Below are 23,539 nucleotides of genomic sequence, written 5' to 3' on the forward strand. Positions count from 1 at the left end.
TTGAGATTCAAAAGTCTGTAACATTTCTACTAACTTCATAAGATGTCATGTGAGAAACTTAATTGAATATCAAGACATTATCTGAAGCGTTTTTATTTTGGTGTAACGTATGTGTTTACAGTGAACCTTAACTTTTAATAAACAGATTGGTATGCAATGACATAGGCTAGGAATCTTAGACAAAATATATATAAATTGGAAAAATGTGTGAACAAATGAAAAAAAAATGATCCGCTCTACTTGATGACATCAAGCACAGTAATATTTTAGTGAAGAAAATATGAAATTGATGTTCAGTGATTAGTTTGGATGAATGAGAAAATGTAATTGTTTGATGCATAAAAAATAACTCATTTGCTGTATTTGATATTAAGCAGCAAAAAAATAGTGATTTGAATATTTAGGAAAACATCAAATCAGATTATGTAAAAAAAAAAGATGAAATTAGAAAATATATATTTTCTGTTTATGAGTTTTGCCAATCAAAATTTTGTGGCAGAAATTGGGTGATTACCATGCAATTTTATTTTGGTAAAATTCTTAAATTATTTCAATGTTTATTATAATTTCTTATTAGTGACTTGTTATCATCAAAATCCGCCCCAAAGAGTGTCCTTTCTTTTATTAGGTATCAGAATAGGTATCCAGATTTCTACTTCTATACAAATATGATATTGTAGTACAGTAAATGTCAAATTGTTTTTCAAGTATTAGTTTGTAACGTTTGTACTGACTTCATCAGATGTCATGTAAGAAACTGAATTCTATGTAAGAAGACTTTATCTGAAGTGTTTTTATTTTGGTATATCATGTGTGATTACACTGTAGTAATTGCGCTGAAAGCATGTTAATTACAAATGACAAAAGTTAAATCAATTTCTGATTCAGCTACACAATATAAACTAAAGGAAATCAAATTTGCAAAATAAAAGCAATATGTAGTTATGGGTTAGTTTGGAGTTAGAATAAAAAGCCAACAAAACAGTTAGTTTGTATTGTGTAGATTGGTCATTTCTGATAGTATTGAGAGTTGTCAATGAAAATCTTAATTTCCGACAAAATACTGAATGTTTCTTGGATACCCATTCGTAAAAAGTACCTTTTTTGGAAAAAAAAAAACAAAAAAAAACTCCCCGGATCACCTTCACCACCTTAAAAAAAAAAAACTTTATTCTTCAAAAAATGTGCACATTGTTAGTGTAAAAAACAGATTCGCACCACTTGATGAAATCAAGCATAGTAATATTTTAGTAAAGAAAATATGAAATTGATTTTCAATAATTAGTTTGAATGAATATCAGAAAATGTAATTGTTTGATGCATAAGAAAGAACTCATCTGCTGAATTTGATATTAAGCAGCAAAATATTTCAAAACATAAAAATGTGAAACATAACATGAATACTCTCCGTTGTCACTTGAAAACATTGACCTTGGTAGGAAGTTTATTAGATACTGAAATTGTGGTCTTGGTATGGTGTGCTTAATATTATTGTATGCAAAATTTAAAAACACAAAAGAGGGTACAATCAATATTGAAAAAGTAACATCTGTCACAGAAAATAGTAATTTATAAATGTCAAAAGAAATATTATTCTGTACTTAAAATGTTAAACTTACTGTTAACAATAATTTAAAATGGTGATCAGGATGAGTCCAACAACTTAGTCCTTGAGCTTTCTTATTGGTCATAGTAAAAAGAAATTGTAGTCTTTCAAGTTTGTTGGTCGCATTGGGATTCTTGGAATGTATCAACAGATTCCTGCATATGAATCTTTGTTAATTCCACACAATACAAAATATATATACAAAACAAAGTAAAGCAAAGTATAGGGTTAGTTGTGTCCTCTAATTATCAACCAAGTATATGTATTGATAAAAAGATAAAAGCAATGGAAATGTTTATTACAATGTATCAATATTAAATTTTTATCATGAACAACAAATCGAAATAATGATAGATATTTTGTGCTTATACGAAACTGGAATCAAGGATTGTCACCTGTGATTTTATATATGTCAATAGTGCATGCCACTACAAATGATATTAGCCAAATTAAGTTTTGTTTATTTCACCCATTATAAAATATATACACAAAATGCAGTAAACAAAGTTTAGGTTTAGTTAATGATAAGTTTAGGTTCGAGAAATAAGCAAAGAAAAGAAAAAAAGATACATTTGTTTATAGTGTGTAAATTGTAAGTTTGTAAATATTTAAAACTATCCACACTGGTATGTGGAAATTCTAGATACCTATTGTTATAAAGTTCCAATTCATGTTTGATATATCACTCTACATGTTCCCTGTTGCACCCCAAAGATGTAAATGATTATCGAGAAAGTGTAATGAAACAGTATTTGAAATAAAATAGAAACAAATGCTGATGTTTACTATATAAAACACTGTGTTCAATGGAATTGAGCCTTATACAATATTGGTGGAATAAAAAAATCCATTTTTTTAATTCAATTTAAGAAATGAGCAAAAAATTGATATTTAAAATATTTGGCATGAAGAAAAAGAAATATAAGATAAAAGGTGATAAAGCAGTAAGAATCATATGCTGAATTCAATTAAAAACAAATATGATTGTCAAAGAAATATCATGAAAATTTTGTAAGTGAAAAAAATTATTTTTTGATATATTTGGTTTCGAAGTATTAAGAAACATGTACAACTTCATTTTAAAGACAAAACGAAAACTGTACTAATGATAATGACAATGGTGAAAGGAAATTGGAAAAAAATGTATCAGAGGTAAAATGTTGGTCACATATACGTTTGTGTGGTATGCATGAAACACGTGTAGAAAATTATATTTTCTGATGCTGAAAGTAAGAAGAGAAACATTGTTAAAAAATGATCTAAAAGGCAATAGTAAAATCCTCATTTTTAGTGTGGGATATGTTGTTTGTTTCAATTGAGAAAGGAAACTTTAATTTATACAATTTGATGTTATAGATCACAAGTTTTATTACAATAAACATTGTGTTCTTTAATTATCAACCAAGTATATTTATTGATAAAAAGAGAATGTAATGGACATGTTTATTATAATTTATCAATATTAAATTGTTATCATGAAAAACCAATGGAAAGCGTGAATGTTATTTGGTGTTTTTAAAAAACAGCTACCAATGATTGTAACCAGTGATATTTGTGTATGCTAACAGTGCAAATGTGGTGGTGAAATGAATTTTTGTTTATTCTTCACAATATAAAATATATACACAAAACTAAAACATAATTTACGGTTAGTTAATGATAAGTTTAGGTTAGAGAATTAAGCAAAATTATAGATACCTATTGTTATAAAGCACCAATTCATGTTTGGTATATCAATCTACATGTTCCTTGTAGCACCCCAGAGGGGTAAATGAGTGTCAACAAAATGAAATAAAACATAGTATTTGAAATAAAATGAAAAAGTGCTTGAAAAGTGAAATATGCTGATGTTTACTATCTAAAACATTGCGTTCAATGCAATTGAAACTTATACTATATTGGTGGACTAAGAATTAAAGAAATAAAATTTAAGAAATTAGCAAAAAATTGATATATAAAATATTTGGCATGAAGAAAAACAAATATAAGACAAAAGGGGAAAAAGCAGTAACAATCATGTGCTGAAGTTCATTGAAAATAAATCGTTTGTGAAAGAAATATAATGAAAATTCTCAGAGTGAAAAAAAAATGGGATTTTTACAAATCTGGTTTCCAAGTAATAGGAAACATGTACAGCTTCATTTTAACGACAAAATGTAAACTGTAGTAATGGTAATGAGAATGTTGAAGGAAATTGGCAAAAAATTGTTAGTCAAATGTTGATCAAATATTATAAGTTTGTGTGATATGCATGAAACGTTTAGAATATGATCTGCTCTCATGCTGAAAGCAAGTAGAGAAACATTGTGAAAAAATGATGTAAAGCTAAGCTAAGCAAACGACCAGTGAATGGAAATGTTTATTATAATGTATCAAGATGAACATATTATCATGAAAAAGCAAATCGAAATAGTGATAGTTATTTGGTGCTTATACGAAACAGGTATCAAGTATTGTCACCAGTGATTTTATTGATGTTAACAGTGCATGTCACTAAAAATAATGATGGTAGCGAAATTAAGTTTTGTTAATTCTACCCAATATAAAATATATACGCAAAACAAAGTAAACAAAGTTACGGGTTAGTTAATGATAAGTTTAGGTTCGAGAAATAAGCAAAGGAAAAGAAAAAAAAGGTACATGTGTTTATATTGTGTAAAATGTTAGTCTGTAAATATTTCAAACTATCAACACTGGTATGTGTAAATCCTAGATACCTATTGTCATAAAGTACCACTTCTTGTTTGATATATCACTCTACATGTTCCCTGCAGCATCCCAGAGAGTTAAATGAGTGTCCACAAAATGAAATAAAACATAGTACTGGAAATAAAATAAAATAAGTATATGTCTGAAAAGAAATAAATGCTGTTTACTATATAAAAAGTTGTTTTCAAGTGTCAAATGGAATTGAATCTTATACAATGTTGGTGGATTATGAAATTGCATGAATGAAATAACATTGGAGAAATAAGAAAAAAGTTTATATATACAATATTTACAAATGTAAGATAAAAGGTGAAGAAGGGCCAAATCCGAGATCTATAAATCGTAAATTTTCAAAGTGAAAACAGATATTTTTTTTTTTTTTTTTAGATCTGCTTTCCAAGTAATAGTAACCATGTACAGCTTCATTTTAAATGAAAACTGTACTAATGATAATGTTCATGGTGAAAGGAAATTGGAAAAAAATTAAAAATGTCAGAGGTAAAATGTTTGTGTGGTATGCATGAAACACGTGTAGAAAATGATCTCATGCTGAAAGTAAGAGAAACATAGCTAAAAAATTATGTAAACGCAATAGTAAAATCCTCATTTTTAGGAACATAGTGTGGGGTATGTTGTTTGTTTCAATTGAGAAAGGAAAGTTTAATTTTTAGAATTGGATGTTATAGATCACAAGTTTTATTACAATAAACATTGTGTTCTCTAATTATCAACCAAGTATATTTATTGATAAAAAAAGAAAAGTAATGGACATGTTTATTATAATTTATCAATATTAAATTGTTATCATGAAAAACCAATGGAAAGCGTGTTGGTTATTTCGTGTTCATAAGAAAAAACATCATGGGTTGTCACCAGTGATTTTATGTATGCTAACATTTCGCTGCAAATGTGGTAGCTAAATGTCTTTTTGGTTATTCTACACAAAATAAAATATATACACAAAACAAAGTAAAAGAAATGTCAGGGTTAGTTAATGATAAGCTTAGTACCAAGAAATAAGCACAGAATAAGGAAAAGAAAGATACATTTGTTGATATTGTGTCGATTGGTGAATTTGTTGGTTCATTTTGTTTTATGACATATCAACACTATATCATGCCCAATCTAGTGACATTTTTTTTTCCTAGAATATATTTGTTTATTTAATGTTGGTTTCTATTTAACTCATAATTGGGACCCTAACAGGTACTACTACTCCAGATCAGAGTGGACCTGGTAGCAATAGCAATTAAATGGTGGCTTCACACTTCACAAAGCCCCATGTTTGGATACAGTTTATGGTCATATCCAGGACCTGGTGAATTTGTAAATAATTGAAACGATCAACACTGGCGAGTTAGAATTCTACATACCTATTGTTATAAAGTACCAATTTATGTTTTACATATCACTCCACAACGTTGCTGCAGAATCCAGACAGTTGAAAGAGTCTCAAGAAACTGAAAAGCTATTTAGTACTCTTAAATAAAATAACATGCATAAAGAAATCCTAATATAAGACAATAGATGAAAAAGCAATAAAAATTTTGTGTGGAATCAAGTGAAAACAGTTTCTTTGTCAAAGAAATTGCATGAAGATTCTCAGAGACTTTTCCTTCCTCGTTCCCTTCCCTTTTGGTGGAAGGAAACTTTCACAGTGGCTCAGAAGGTGGGCTGAGCACACTTCCTACAAAGGTGGGATGGGTAAATTTCTTTTTCATTTGGTTGCCTGGAGGACAGGCTTAGGCCCCCCCCCCAAAAAAAAAACGTTGGAGCCAGGGAACTTCTCCTCCCAGAAGGGGGAGGGGGGCCCGGGAAGGCTTCTCTTCCCATATTTTTTGTTTTGTGTAAGGTTGATCTTTTTCCAAAGGGAGTAAGAGGATATCCCTCTCTTAGGAGGAGAGCGAAGGCTCCCTGGGCCTCCCATCCTCCTTCTGAGAGAAGTTCCCCGGCTTCCACATTCATTGCTCAGCCCGCCGTCCAGGCAATCAGAGTCTGATTGTCTGCCGTATATAAAAAGGCGATTTTAGCTTGTCAGGCGGTATGCTCTGCGTAGACCATTTTTCTTCCACCTGTTGACCTTCCCTCCCTGTCATACAATACGCTTAAACAGGATATTTTAATTTATGCAGATTCCATATAGACTTTTAGTTTCCCAGGGTGTATACCCTCCGTTGACCATTTATGTTTAAGAGTTTTCCTTGCCCCTTCTCTGCCCCAGAATGGGAAGGGAGCTCTTTCCCACTGTATGGGGGGGGCGGCTTTCTTTTATGGTTATGTGGGGAGCCTTACCTTTACCCCCCTTAAGGTGGTAGGTTTTTTTTGTAAAATTGTTAGTCAAATGTTGATCAAATATTATAAGTTTTTGTGATATGCATGAAACATGTGCAGAATATGATCTGCTCTCATGCTGAAAGCAAGTAGAGAAACATTGTGAAAAAATGATGTAAACCTAAGCTAAGCAAACGACCAGTCAATGGAAATGTTTATTATAATGTATCAACAATAACACATTATCATAGTTATTTGGTGCTTATACGAAACAGGTATCAGGGATTGTCACCAGTGATTTTATTTATGTTAACAGTGCATGTCACTACAAATAATGATGGTAGCGAAATTAAGTTTTGTTTATTCTACCTAATATAAAGTATATACACAAAACAAAGTAAACATCTGCTGAATTTGATATTAAGCAGCAAAATATTTCAAAACATAAAAATGTGAAACATAACATGAATACTCTCCATTGTCACTTGAAAACATTGGTCTTGGTAGGCAGTTTATTAGATGCTCAAATAGTGGTCTTGGTATGGTGTGCTTAATATTATTGTATGCAAAATTTAAAAACACAAAAGAGGGTACAATCAATATTGAAAAAGTAACATCTGTCACAGAAAATAGTAATTTATAAATATCCAAAGGAATATTATTCTGTACTTAAAATGTTAAACTTACTGTTAACAATAATTTAAAATGGTGATCAGGATGAGTCCAACAACTTAGTCCTTGAGCTTTCTTATTGGTCATAGTAAAAAGAAATTGTAGTCTTTCAAGTTTGTTGGTCGCATTGGGATTCTTGGAATGTATCAACAGATTCCTGCATATGAATCTTTGTTAATTTCACACAATACAAAATATATATACAAAACAAAGTAAAGCATAGTATAGGGTTAGTTGTGTCCTCTAATTATCAACCAACTATTGCTAAAAAGAGAAAAGCACTGGAAATGTTTCTTATAATGTATCAATATTGAATTGTTCTCATGAAACACAAATCGAAATAGTGATAGTTATTTGGCGCTTATAAGAAACAGGTATCAGGGATTTTGGTGTATCAGATGTTTTTACAGTGAACTTAACTTTCAAGAAACAAATTGGTATGCAATGACATACGCTAAGAATCTTAGACAAAATATAATCAAATGAAAAAAAATGTTGAACACTTATAACTTTGTATGGACTCTCAAAAACATTTGTAAAAAATGTGTAAACAAATGTAAAAAAAAATGATCCGCTCTACTTGATGACATCAAGCACATTAATATTTTAGTGAAGACAATATGAAATTGATGTTCAGTGATTAGTTTGGATGAATGAGAAAATGTAATTGTTTGATGCATAAAAATAACTCATTTGCTGTATTTAATATTAAGCAGCAAAATATAGTGATTTGAATATTTAGGAAAACATCAAACCAGATTATGTAAAAAAAAAAAGATGAAATTAGAAAATATATATTTTATGCTTATGAGTTTTGCCAAATAAAATTTTGTGGCAGAAATTGGGTGATTACCAAGTAATTTTATTTTGGTAAAATTCTTAAATTATTTCAATGTTTATTATAATTTCTAATTAGTGACTTGTTATCATCAAAATCCGCCCCAAAGAGTGTCCTTTCTTTTATTAGGTATCAGAATAGGTATCCAGATTTCTACTTCTATACAAATGTGATATTGTAGTACAGTAAATGTCAAATTGTTTTTCAAGTATTAGTTTGTAACGTTTGTACTGACTTCATCAGATGTCATGTAAGGAACTGAATTCTATTTAAGACTTTATCTGAAGTGTTTTTATTTTGGTAGATCATGTGTGATTACACTGTAGTAATTGCGCTGATAGCATGTTAACTACAAATGACAAAAGATAAATCAATTTCTGATTCAGCTACACAATATAAACTAAAGGAAATCAAATTAGCAAAATAAAAGAAAAATGTAGTTATGGGTTAGTTTGGAGTTAGAATAAAAAGCCAACAAAACAGTTAGTTTATATTGTGTAGACTGTTTAATTAACTTTGTTCATTTCTGATAGTATTGAGAGTGGTCAATGAAAATCTTAATTTCTGACAAAATACTGTAATTTTCTTGGATACCCATTCGTAAAAAGTACCTTTTTTGTGAAAAAAAAAAACACTCCCCAGATCACCTTCACCACCTAAAACACAAAAACAAAAATATCTTTATTCTTCAAATATTGTGGTTGACTGGAGGACGGGCTGAGCACTCCCAAAAAGGTAGGAGCCGGGGAACTTCTCCTCCCAGAAAGGGGGCCCGGGAAGGCTTCCCTGTCCCCATATTTTTTTTTTTTTTTGTGTAAGGTTGATCTCTTTCGGAATGGAGTAAGCAGAACCGACAGGGGGGGGGGGTCAATCAACCATACAAAAGGATATCTATCTCTTAGTTGAAAGAGGGAAGGTCTCCCTGTCCTCCCATACCCCTTCTGAGAGAAGTTTCCCCAGCTCTCAGCTTTGGGGTGGGGGGGGGTAGGAGGGCTTAGCCCGCCCTCAAGGCAAATAGTCTGACTGTCTGCCTTATATAAAAAGGCGATTTTAGCTGGTCAGGTGGTATGACCTGCATTGACTATTTTTCCTCCACCTGTTGACCTTCCTTAATATTTATTTTTAATAATAAACACATTTTATTTTAATATTAATATTTATTTGTAATAATAAACACATTATATTATTTTAAATATTAATATTTATTTTTAATAATAAACACATATTATTTTAAATATTAATATTTATTTATAATAATAAACACATTTTATTCTACTTTAAATATTAATATTTATTTTTAATAATAAAAACAATTTTATTTGAATATTAATATGTATTTTTAATAATAAACTCATTTTTATTTTAATAATTATTTTTAATACTAACTCATTTTATTATTGTAAATGTTAATATTTATTTTTAATAATTATTGTTATTTAATAATAATATCTTCTATTTTTTTACTGTTTATGTCTAACTTTTATCGACTTTTTCTTTTTTAATAGCATATTCTTTAAATGAATAGAAAAATAATTTCCCAAATTTTAGACCCCGGTTATTTGGCTGATAGTCGATAAAAATGATTAAAAGAGAGATTCATGAACATTAACGTTGTCATATAAAAAGAAAATGCTAATAAGAAGTGTTTTTAATCAATGTAACATATTTATTCAACTCTGTCATATTCATATATTTGTTTGATGACAACTTTTTCGAATCTGTGTACAGTAAAAACGATATACTTACATAGGATTTTGAAAGCATTTAAACTGTCGAAGAGTTTTATTATAAATAAAAGAGTTTAGTTTGTTGAACTTAATGGACTTTTTTGTTGTATCTATTAACTGTTTATTCTTTTTATCAAACAAAAAGAGAATTTTTATATTGACATGTGATGGACTGTTTTTCTAACATCGAAATTTTAAAATTAGTTTTATTTAAAAAAAAAAAAAAACTCGCCATTAGTGGACGGTCAAAAGACAAATATATAACAAATAAATGTTAGGAAAGGCAAGATAAGTTACTTTTCTATCCAACTGGATATATTTTTTGTGTTTTTAATCACTGTAACATATTTATTCAGCTCGAAAAACATACAGTGTTTACCGATGTATTCGAAAAATGCCACCAGTTGTTTACATAGCCATTTGCCGGAAGTGACGGTTTTTTTTTATATAAGTTTTATTCAAACAGGCTTTAAGTTCAAATTAATGGACTTTTTTTTATACTTCCAAAATAAACTATTACAGTCGTTTAAAACATAATAGAAGTATTATTTTTTATTTTTTAAAAACAATGTTTACAAAATGTCTATGCGCGTTTCTTCCGGCCGGCTGCGAATAGCATAAATAAATAACTGTTGCCAGAATTTATCGCATTTTTATTTTTTAATAGCATTTTCTTAAAACGAATAGAAAAATAATTTCCCATGAAAAAAAAAAAAAGAAAATGCTATTAAATATAATAAAAATTACTGAGATAAAAATATAAAAAAATACGTACGTAACAACAAAAACACACCGAAGAAAGTGTGTGTGTGTGTGTGTGAGAGAGAGAGAGAGAGAGAGAGAGAGAGAGGGAGGGAGGGAAGAGGAAGCGGTGTATGTTGAATTTTGTTCCTTTTCGAAGCAGCACAAAAAGTAAGTGTTTCCATAGTAACCAAACCGTGACGTCACGTCACGTGACATGACTAAGCGTTTTTAAACGAATAGAAAAATAGAAAGAGGGTGATAGAGAAAGTGAAAGAGAGAGAGAGAGTAAGTGTGAGAGAGAGAGACGGTGTTGGTTTTACTCCCCCCCCCTTCCAGCTTAAGAGGTATGAGGTCACGTGGTAATATACAAAATGGCTAATTATTTTACATTACATAAATATTACGATATTTTTATAATCGTCTAATATTTTGAAAGGTGAATTTTTTTATTCCCGTACATTTTTTCCTGACATTTTTCGTTAAAACTCTTGTATAAATAATATTTTTAACCAGGTAATAACGATGGAAACATTGGCATAAAGTAAAAAAAAAAAAAATAACTGAGCCGAAGAGAAAAATGCAAAAGTATCGGAGAAAGATTTTTTTATTAACAATTGTTCGCCATTAGTGGACGTTGACGTCACGTCACGTGACATGACTAAGCTTTTTTTTTTTACGTAATAATTACATTGGATCATTCAAGAATTACGTAATAAAAAGCATTACAATGACAGTTTTTTTTGGGACCCCCTTGGAGATAACTGATACGTTTACCCCTTTCTCCTCGTCCGTTTGACGTGAAATTTCGATATTTGTCATCCGGGACACGGGGCTTCGATATGATACCAAATTTATCAAGTCTGGTTGTGTCTTTCAAAAGTTTTAGCGTTACATACAAACATACAAACTCACAGACATTTGGGATTTATATATATAGACTAGCAGGGCTACCCGGCGTTGCTCGGGACCGTATAAACAATGAAAAAACAAAAGCAGATATTGAACATATGTTTGATTCTTAGGGGAGAGGAATCTTTCATCTCTATGTATTATTTGTTTTATCTACCCTAGGACTGGTATTGTTCATGTTTTATCCCTAACATAGGTAATTTACAGCATGTATATGAAATTGTTTTACCTTAGGGAGAAGAGAACAGGTAATATACAACATAATGTGTCTATATTACATCCCTGGCAACGCCTAGAAACCAGCTAGAACATGTATTTCAGTCAATCTTTATTATATCCTGGGCTATGCCGGGAAACCAGCTAATCTCTTATTAGTGACTTGACCACCAAAATACCTCCCTAAGTGTGTCCTTTCTTTTGAACTTATTAGATATAGGTATCTAGAAATGTGTGTGAAATTTTGTTGAATGCATTGTTCACTATGATTTTCTTATTGTTCTACACAATATCAACTGTAGCGAAATAACACAGTAAACTTAGTGTAGTGTTAGAATAAAGAGCAAAGGAAAAAATTAGAATCATATTCTGTAATTGCAAATCTAAATTTGCTAGCGTGTACCAGTATTTGCCAGGTTGTGGAAATTTGGAACTTATAACATATGTAGTGGCCTTTTCCTAGATACCTATTGCTAAAAATTATACTTTCATTTTGTTAGAAAAATCTCTCTTCGGATGCCCTGCATCATTCAAAATAAAAACAAATATTTTTATAATTGTTTCAGTATATTGCTACACAATGTGAAAGTTTTTAACGTTTGTAAAAAAAATCATGAATGTGCTTATATTGCAAAAAAGAAAATATCAGTGCACAGTATTGAAAGTGTTTGAGATTCAAAAGTCTGTAACATTTCTACTAACTTCATAAGATGTCATGTGAGAAACTGAATTGAATATCAAGACATTATCTGAAGCGTTTTTATTTTGGTGTAACATATGTGTTTACAGTGAACCTTAACTTTTAATAAACAGATTGGTATGCAATGACATAGGCTAAGAATCTTTAACAAAATATATATAAATTGGAAAAATGTGTGAACAAATGAAAAAAAAATGATCCGCTCCACTTGATGACATCAAGCACAGTAATATTTTAGTGAAGAAAATATGAAATTGATGTTCAGTGATTAGTTTGGATGAATGAGAAAATGTAATTGTTTGATGCATAAAAATAACTCAGTTGCTGTATTTGATATTAAGCAGCAAAATATAGTGATTTGAATATTTGGGAAAACATCAAACCAGATTATGTAAAAAGAAAAAAAAAGATGAAATTAGAAAATATATATTTTATGTTTATGAGTTCTGCCAATCAAAATTTTGTGGCAGAAATTGGGTGATTACCATGCAATTTTATTTTGGTAAAATTCTTAAATTATTTGAATGTTTATTATAATTTCTAATTAGTTACTTGTTATAATCAAAATCCGCCCTAAAGAGTGTCCTTTCTTTTATTAGGTATCAGAGTAGGTATCAAGATTTCTACTTCTATACAAATGGGATATTTCAGATCTGTACATAAAAAATTTGTTGAATATATAGGTTGAGAATTGTTCTGTGTCGCTCTCTCTCACACACACACGCATTCTCACTTTTATAGATATAATAGATAGATTACTCTAGATATATGTCCATATGTCTGAATACCCTATATACAAATTTTCAAATCTGTAGATAAAAAATTTGTTGAGTATATAGGTTGAAAATTGTTCTCTCTCTCTCTCACACACACATTCTCAATTTTAGAGATATAATAGATAGATTATGCTAGATATATTTCCATATGTCTGAATACCCTATATACAAATTTTCTAATCTGTAGATCAAATATTTGTTGAATATATAGGTTGAAAATTGTTCTTACTCTCTCTCTCTCTCTCTCGCTACCTCACACACACATTCTAACTTTTATAGATATAATAGATAGATTATGCTAGATATATTTCCATATGTGTGAATACCCTATATACAAATTTTCTAATTTGTAGATAAAAAATTTGTAGAGTGCATAGGTTGAGAATTGTTCTCTCTATCTCTCACACACACACATTCTAACTTTTAAAGATATAATAGATTATGCTAGATATATTTCGATATTTCTGAATACCCTATATTCAAATTTTCAAATCTGTAGATAAAAAAATTGTTGAATGTATAGGTTGAGAACTGTTCTCTCTCTCTCTCTCTCTCTCTCTCTCTCTCGCTCACACACACACACACACACATTCTCACTTTTTTAGATATAATAGAAAGATTATGCTAGATATATTTCTATTTGTATGAATACTCTATATACAAATTTTTAAATCTGTAGATAAAGAATTTGTTGAGTATATGGGTTGAGAATTGTTCTCTCTCTCTCTCTCTCTCTCTCTCTCTCTCACACACACACACAGACACACACACACATTCTCACTTTTATAGATATAATAGATTATGCTATATATATTTCCATATGTCTGAATACCCTATATACAAATTTTCAAATCTGTAGATAAAAAATTTGTTGAGTATATAGGTTGAGAATTGTTCTCTCTCTCTATCCCACACATTCTCACTTTTATAGATATAATAGACAGATTATGCCAGATATATTGAAATATGTCTGAATGCCCAATATACAAATTTTGAAATCTGTAGATAAAAAATTTGTTGTATACATAGGTTGAGAATTGTCCTCTCTCTCACACACACACATTCTCACTTTTATACATATAATAGATAGATTATGCTAGATATATTTCTATATGTCTGAACACCCTATATACAAATTATCAAATCTGTGGATAAAAAATTTGTTGAATGTATAGGTTGAGAATTTTTCTCTCTCTCTCTTTTTCTCTCTCTCTCTCGCTATCTCACACACACACATTCTCACTTTTATAGATAAAATAGATAGATTATGCTAGATATATTTCCATATGTCTGAATACCCTATATACAAATTTTCAAATCTGTAGATAAAAAATTTGTTGAATATATAGGTTTAGAATTGTTCTCTCTCTCTCTCTCACACACACATTCTGACTTTTGTAGTTATAATAGATAGATTATGCTAGATATATTTCCATATGTCTGAATACCCTATATACAAATTTTCTAAGCTGTAGGTAAAAAATTTGTTGAGTATGTAGGTTAAGAATTGTTCTCTCTCTCTCTCACACACACACACACACAGAAGTTCTCACTTTTATAGATATAATAGATAGATTATGCTAGATATATTTCTATATGTCTGCCTACCCTATATACAAATTTTCAAATCTGTACCCAAAAATGTGTGGAATATATAGGTTGAGAATTGTTCTCTCTCTCTCTCTCTCTCACACACATATTCTCACTTTTATAGATATAATAGAAAGATTATGCTAGATATATTTCTATATGTCTGAATACCCTATATACAAAATTTCAAATCTGTAGATAAAAAATTTGTTGAGTATATAGGTTGAGAATTGTTCTCTCTCACACACACCTACACACACACACACACATTCTACCTTTTATAGATATAATAGATTATGCTAGATATATTTCCATATGTCTGAATACCCTACATACAAATTTTCAAATCTGTAGATAAACAATTTGTTGTAAATATAGGTTGAGAATTTTTTGCTCTTTCCATCACTCACATTCACACTTTTATAGATATAATACATAGATTATGCCAGATATATTTACATATGTCTGAATACCCAATATACACATTGTCAAATCTGTAGATAAAAAATTTGTTGAGTATATAGGTTGAGAATTGTTCTTTCTCTCTCTCTCACACACACATTCTCACTTTTATAGATATAATAGATTATGCTAGATATATTTCCAAATGTCTGAATACCCTATATACAAATTTTCAAATCTGTAAAGATAGAATTTGTTGAATATATAGGTTGAGAATTGTTCTCTCTCTCTCTCACACACACATTCTCACTTTTATAGATATAATAGATAGATTATGCTAGATATATTTCCTTATGTCTGAATACCCTATATACAAATTATCAAATCTGTAGATAAAAAATTTGTTGAGTATATAGGTTGAGAATTGTTCTCTCTCTCTCTCACTCACTCACTCACTCACACACACACACACACATTCTACCTTTTATAGATATAATAGATTATGCTAGATATATTTCCATATGTCTGAATACCCTGTATACAAATTTTCAGATCTGTACATAAAAATTAGTTGAATATATAGGTTGAGAATTGTTCTCTCTCTCTCTCTTCTCTCTCTCTTTCACACACATTCTCACTTTTATAGATATAATAGATAGATTATGCTAGATATATTTCCATATGTCTGAATACCCTATATACAAATTTTCTAATCGGTAGATAAAAAATTTGTTGAATATATAGGGTGAGAATTGTACTTACTCTCTCTCTCTCTCTCTCTCTCACGCACACATTCTCACTTTTATGGATATAATAGATAGATTATGCTGGATATATTTCCATATGTCTGAATACCCTATATACAAATGGTCAAATCTGTAGATAACAAATTTATTGAATAGATAGGTTGAGAATTGTTCTCTCTCTCTGTCTCGCAACCTTACACACACAACCACACGCAAACATTCTGACTTTTATAGATATAATGTATAGATTATGCTAGATATATTTCTATATGTCTGAATACCCTATATACAAAGTTTAAAATCCGTAGATAAAAATACGTTGAGTATATAGGTTGAGAATTGTTCTCTCTCTCTCTTACGCACACACACACACACACACACACACACACACACACACACACATTTTAACTTTTATAGATATAATAGATAGATTATGCTAGATATATTTCCATGTCTGAATACCCTATATACAAATTTTCAAATCTGTAGATAAAAAATGTATTGAATATATAGGTTGAGAATTGTTGTCTCTCTCTCTCTCTCTCTCTCTCTCTCTGGCTACCTCACACACACACACATTTTCACTTTTATAGATATAATAGATAGATTATGCTAGATATATTTCCATATGTCTGAATACCCTATATACAAACTTTCAAATCTGTAGATAAAAAATTTGTTGAGTATATAGGTTGAGAATTGTTCTCTCTCTCTCACACGAAACTGTGCGCTCGGCTTCTTCCCCCCCTTCCCACCCCAAATGCTTGGGAAACTGTGCACTGTTTTTGTTGGTTTTCAAGCTGCCTCTTCCCCCCCCCCCACACACACAGTTTAACAGTAGTAGGAGGTCAAGAGAAAGAGGGTGAGAGAGAGAGAAGAGTAAGTTGGTGAGAGAGAGAGAAAAGGGAAAGAGGGTGTTGGTTTTATATTTTTATTATCGTCTAATATTTTGAAAGCTGAATTTCTAATAAAATGTGCATCTATAGGAGATAATGCCTGGGAATGTGTTCCCCCCCCCACAGTTTAACAGTGGTGTGACGTCAAGAGAAAGAGGGTGAGAGAGAGGGAAGAGTAAGTGGGTGAGAGAGAGAAAAAAAAGAAAGACGGTGTTGGTTTTGTGAAAAAAGTTGTTATTTACAATTGTTCGCATTCTTGGCCTTTTGGTCAAGATCAAAGTGTAGTATCTGTTCTTCAGATGCTGCACTTCTATTTCTTGTTCTCTTTCGGTGGAGGAGAAATCCTCCACGACTGAGACAATTTTTATTTTTGTACCTTTTCTCCACGTTAAAAAACGACCCTGGTGTCTAACTCTGTCCCGTGGGGAGGCATAGTAAATAGGTACAATTGTTCGCCATTAGTGGATGTTGACGTCACGTCACGTGACATGACTAAGCGTTTTTTTTTTTTAGTATGAATAACATTTTTTGTTATAATTATAAAGTCTACACTTAATTTTATAGAAAATGATGTGTATATAATAGAAAAAAAAAATTACTGGTTTTGTTGGATTCAAGTGGATCCCCCCCCTCCAGTTTAAGAGATAGCAGGTCACGTGGTAATATACAAAATGGCTAGCGTAAATATAAAGATCGGTTTTTTTATCGACGAATATTTTGAAAGCTGAATTTTTTTTTATTCCTGTACATTTTTTCCTGATATTTTTCGTTAAAACTCTTGTATAAATACTATTTTTAACCAGTTAAATACGTTGGAGATATTGTCATGGAGTTTAATAATCTCTAGAACAAAGCAGAAGAGAAATTACAAAAGTATCGGTAAAACAAAGTGTTTGTTTACATTTGTTCGCCATTACTGGATGTTGACGTCACGTCACGTGACATGACTAAGCGTTTTTGGATTATGTAATATTAACATTAAAATGACAGGTTTTTTTGGGGGCTACCCGGCGTTGCTCGGGACCGTATAAACAATGAAAAAACAAAAGCAGATATTGAACATATGTTTTATTCTTAGGGGAGACGAATCTTTCATCTCTATGTATTATTTGTTTTATCTACCCCCGGACTGGTATTGTTCATGTTTTATCCCTAGCATAGGTAATTTACAGCATGTATATGAAATTGTTTTACCTTAGGGAGAAGAGAACAGGTAATATACAACATAATGTGTCTATATTACATCCCTGGCAACGCCTAGAAACCAGCTAGAACATGTATTTCAGTCAATCTTTATTACATCCTGGGCTATGCCGGGAAACCAGCTAATCTCTATTTAGTGACTTGACCACCAAAATACCTCCCTAAGTGTGTCCTTTCTTTTGAACTTATTAGATATAGGTATCTAGAAATGTGTGTGAAATTTTGTTGAATGCATTGTTCACTATGATTTTCTTATTGTTCTACACAATATCAACTGTAGCGAAATAAAACAGTAAACTTAGTGTAGTGTTAGAATAAAGAGCAAAGGAAAAAATTAGAATCATATTCTGTAATTGCAAATCTAAATTTGCTAGCGTGTACCAGTATTTGCCAGGTTGTGGAAATTTGGAATTTATAACGTATGTAGTGGCCTTTTCCTAGATACCTATTGCTAAAAATTATACTTTCATTTTGTTAGAAAAATCTCTCTTCGGATGCCCTGCATCATCCAAAATAAAAACAAATATTTTTATAATTGTTTCAGTACATTGCTACACATTGTGAAATTTGTTGACGTTTGTAAAAAAAAATCATGAATGTGCTTATATTCCAAAAAAGAAAATATCAGTGCACAGTATTGAAAGTGTTTGAGATTCAAAAGTCTGTAACATTTCTACTAACTTCATAAGATGTCATGTGAGAAACTTAATTGAATATCAAGACATTATCTGAAGCGTTTTTATTTTGGTGTAACGTATGTGTTTACAGTGAACCGTAACTTTTAATAAACAGCTTGGTATGCAATGACATAGGCTAAGAATCTTAGACAAAATATATATAAATTGGAAAAATGTGTGAACAAATGAAAAAAAAATGATCCGCTCCACTTGATGACATCAAGCACAGTAATATTTTAGTGAAGAAAATATGAAATTGATGTTCAGTGATTAGTTTGGATGAATGAGAAAATGTAATTGTTTGATGCATAAAAAATAACTCATTTGCTGTATTTGATATTAAGCAGCAAAATATAGTGATTTGAATATTAAGGAAAACATCAAATCAGATTATATAAAAAAAAAGATGAAATTAGAAAATATATATTTTCTGTTTATGAGTTTTGCCAATCAAAATTTTGTGGCAGAAATTGGGTGATTACCATGCAATTTTATTTTGATAAAATTCTTAAATTATTTCAATGTTTATTATAATTTCTTATTAGTGACTTGTTATCATCAAAATCCGCCCCAAAGAGTGTCCTTTCTTTTATTAGGTATCAGAATAGGTATCCAGATTTCTACTTCTATACAAATGTGATATTTCGGATCTGTAGATAAACAATTTGTTGCATATATAAGCTGAGAATTGTTCTCTCTCATTCTCTCTCTCACACACCCACACATTCTCACTTTTATAGATATAATAGATAAATTATGCTAGATATATTTCCATGTGTCTGAATAATCTATATACAAATTTTCAAATCTGTAGATAAAAAATTTGTTGAGTATATAGGTTGAGAATTGTTCTCTCTCTCTCTCTCTCCTTTCACGCATGCTCACTTTTATAGATATAATAGATAGATTATGCTAGATATATTTCCATATGTCTGAATACACTATATAAAAATTTTCTAATCTGTAGATAAAAATTTGTTGAATATAAAGGGTGAGAATTGTTCTTACTCTCTCTCTCTCACACACAGACATATTCTCACTTTTATAGACATAATAGATAGATTATGCTAGATATATTTCCATATGTCTGAATACCCTATATACCAATTTTCAAATCTGTAGATAAAAAATTTGTTGAATATATAGGTTGAGAATTGTTCTCTCGCTCTGTCTCTCTCTCTCTTGCTACCTCACACACACACGCAAACATTCTCACTTTTATAGATATAATAGATAGATTATGCTAGATATATTTCCATATGTCTGAATACCCTATATACAAATTATCTAATCTGTAGATAAAAAATTTGTTGATTATATAGGTTGAGAATTGCTCTCTCTCTCACAGACACACACATTTTCACTTTTGTAGATATAATAGATAGATTATGCTAGATATATTTCCGTATGTATGAATACCCTTTATAACAAATTTAAAATCTGTAGATAAAAAATTTGTTGAATATATAGGTTAAGAATTGTTCTCTCTCTCTCTCTCTACCTCACACACACCCACACACACAAACATTCTGACTTTTATAGATATAATAGATAGATTATGCTAGATATATTCCATATGTCTGAATACCCTATATACAAATTTTCTAATCTGTAGATAAAAAATTTGTTGAATATTTTCAACCCTTATCCTCGAGTGGCGTCTGGGCCTTGATAAGTAGTAATGCGTATTTAGCAAAATATAAATATATATATATATAACAAATTTACTGAATTTCCATTACTAACGATTACTGTATTGTCCAATTGACTACTGCGCTTTTCAACCCTTATCCTCGAGTGGCCTCTGGGCCTTGAGAAGTAGTAATTACTAACGATTACTATATTGACCAATGGACTACTGCACTTTTTAACCCTTATCCTCGGGTGGCCTCTGGGCCTTATTGTCCAATTGACTACTGTGGACTTTTTAACTCTTATGCTCGAGTGGCCTCTGGGCCTTGATAAGTGGAAATGACCAAGTAACAAAAAATAGGTATATAACAAATTTACTGAATTTCCATTACTAACGATTACTATATTGTCCAATTGACTACTGTGCACTTTTCAATCCTTATCCTCGAGTGGCCTCTGGGCCTTGATAAATGGTAATGCGTATGTAACAAAATATACATATATATAACAAATTTACTGAATTTCCATTACTAACGATTACTATATTGTCCAATTGACTACTGCACTTTTAAACGCTTATCCTCGAGTGGCCTCTGGGCCTTGATAAGTGGTAATACCATCGAGTGGCCTCTGGGCCTTAATAAGTGGTTGTGCCTAAGTAACAAAAAATAGGTATATTACAAATATCCCGCATTTCCATTACAACCGACTACTACGGTGCACTTTTCAATCCTTATCCTCGAGTGGCCTGTGGGCTTTGATAAGTGGTAATGCGTATTTAACAAAATATTAATATATATATAACAAATTTACTGAATTTCCATTACTAACAATTACTATATTTTGTCCAATTGACTACTGCACTTTTCAACACTTATCCTCTAGTGGCCTCTGGGCCTTGATAAGTGGTAATGCCTATCTAAACAAAATATAAATATATATATAACAAATTTCCCGACTTTCCATTACTAACGATTACTATGTTGTCCAATTAACTACTGCCATTTTCAACCCTTATCCTCGGGTGGCCTCTGGGCCTTATTGTCCAATTGACTACTGTGCACATTTAACTCTTATCCTCGAGATGTATCTGGGCCTTGATAAGTGGAAATGCCTAAGTAACAAAAAAATAGATATATAACAAATTTCCCAAATTTGACTACTGTGCACTTTTCAACTCTTATCCTCGAGTGGCCTCTGGGCCTTGATAAGTGGTCATATATATTTTTTACAAAATAAAAAAAAAGGTTGGAGTCGCTGAATAACTCATCCTCCCGTTAAAGCGGTTCCATCCTCTTTCCCCAATTTGACTACTGTGCACTTTTCAACTCTCGTCCTCGAGTGGACTATGGGCCTTGATAAGTGGTAATACATATTTTATGAAAAATATATATATATATATATATATATATATATATAACAAAATAGGTTGGAGTTGCTGAATAACTCATCCTCCTGTTAAAGCGGTTCCATCCTCTTTCCCAAATTTGACTACTGTGGACTTTTTAACTCTCATCCTCGAGTGGCCTATGGGCCTTGATAAGTGGTAATACATATTTTTTTATAAATATATATATATATATACCAAAACAGGTGTGAGTCGCTGAATAATTCATCCTTCTATTAAAGCGATTAAATCCTCTTTCCCAAATTTGACTACTGTGCACTTTTAAACTCTCATCCTCGTGTGGCCTATGGGCCTTGATAAGTGGTAATATATAGTTTGTACAAAATATATATATATATATATATATATATATATATATATAACAAAATAGGTTGGAGTCGCTGAATCACTCATCCTCCCGTTAAAGCGGTTCCATCCTCTTTCCCGAATTTGACTAATGTGCACTTTTCAACTCTTATCCTCGAGTAGCCTATGGGCCTTGATAAGTGGTAATATATTTTTGTTATAAATATATATATATATATATATATATATATATATATATAAAAAATAGGTTGGAGTCGCTGAATAACTCATCCTCCCGTTAAAGCGGTTCCATCCTCTTTCCCGAATTTTACTACTATGCACTTTTCAACTCTCATCCTCGAGTGGCCTATTGTCCTTGATAAGTGGTAATATATATTTTTTAATAAAAGTATATATATATATATATATATATATAAAAAAATAGGTTGGAGTTGCTGAATAACTCATCCTCCCGTTAAAGCGGTTCCATCCTCTTTACCGTATTTTTTATACAGTGCACTATTCAACTCTCATCCTCGAGTGGCCTATTGTCCTTGATAAGTGGTAATATATATTTTTTAATAAATATAGATATAAATATATATATAAAAAAACAGGTTGGAGTCGCTGAATAACTCATCCTCCCGTGAAAGCGGTTCCATCCTCTTTCCCGAATTTGACTACTGTGCACTTTTCAACTCTAATCCTCGAGTGTCCTATGGGCCTTGATAAGTAGTAATATATATTTTTTACAAAAATATATACATACATATATATAACAAAATAGGTTGGAGTCACTGAATAATTCATCCTCCTCTTAAAGCGGTTCCATCATCTTTGCCGAATTTGACTACTGTGCACTTTTAAACTCTCATCCTCGTGTGGCCTATGGGCCTTGATAAGTGGTAATATATATTTAAAAATAAATATAGATATAAATATATATATACCAAAATAGGTTGGAGTCGCTGAATAACTCATCCTCCCGTTAAAGCGGTTCCATCCTCTTTCCCAGATTTGACTGCTGTGCACTTTTCAACTCTAATCCTCGAGTGTCCTATGGGCCTTGATAAGTAGTAATATATATTTTTTACAAAAATATATACATACATATATGTAACAAAATAGGTTGGAGTCACTGAATAATTCATCCTCCTCTTAAAGCGGTTCCGTCATCTTTGCCGAATTTGACTACTGTGCACTTTTAAACTTTCATCCTCGAGTGGCCTATAGGCCTTGATAAGTGGTAATAGTTTGTACAATAGTTTGTACAATATATATATCTATATATATATATTACAAAATAGGTAAGAGAGAGAGAAGAGGGTGAGAGAGAGAGAAGAGAAAGAGGTAGAGAGAGAAGAGGGTGAGAGAGAGCAGAGAAGAGGGTGAGAGAGAGCAGAGAAAGAGGGTGAGAGAGAAAGAGGGTGAGAGAAGTGAAAGAGGTAGAGAGAGAAGAGGGTAAGAGAGAAAGAGGGTGAGAGAGAGAAGAGGGTGAGAGAGAGAGAGGTAGTGAGAGAGAGAGATAAGAG

General features: G+C 31.0%; 1 protein-coding gene and 1 pseudogene across 1 annotated transcript in view; both read left to right on the forward strand.

Annotated features, from left to right (window-relative positions):
* LOC145256105 (general transcription factor II-I repeat domain-containing protein 2-like) overlaps nt 1-23,539 on the forward strand; it is a 780,669-nt gene that overhangs the window by 448,865 nt on the left and 308,265 nt on the right. The gene's annotated exons all lie outside the window — the stretch shown is intronic.
* LOC145256635 (U2 spliceosomal RNA) lies at nt 17,050-17,183 on the forward strand (annotated as a pseudogene).

This window comes from Euprymna scolopes, chromosome 32 (assembly GCF_053919585.1).
Source record: "Euprymna scolopes isolate OS-2025 chromosome 32, ASM5391958v1, whole genome shotgun sequence".
Taxonomy (NCBI): domain Eukaryota; kingdom Metazoa; phylum Mollusca; class Cephalopoda; order Sepiida; family Sepiolidae; genus Euprymna; species Euprymna scolopes.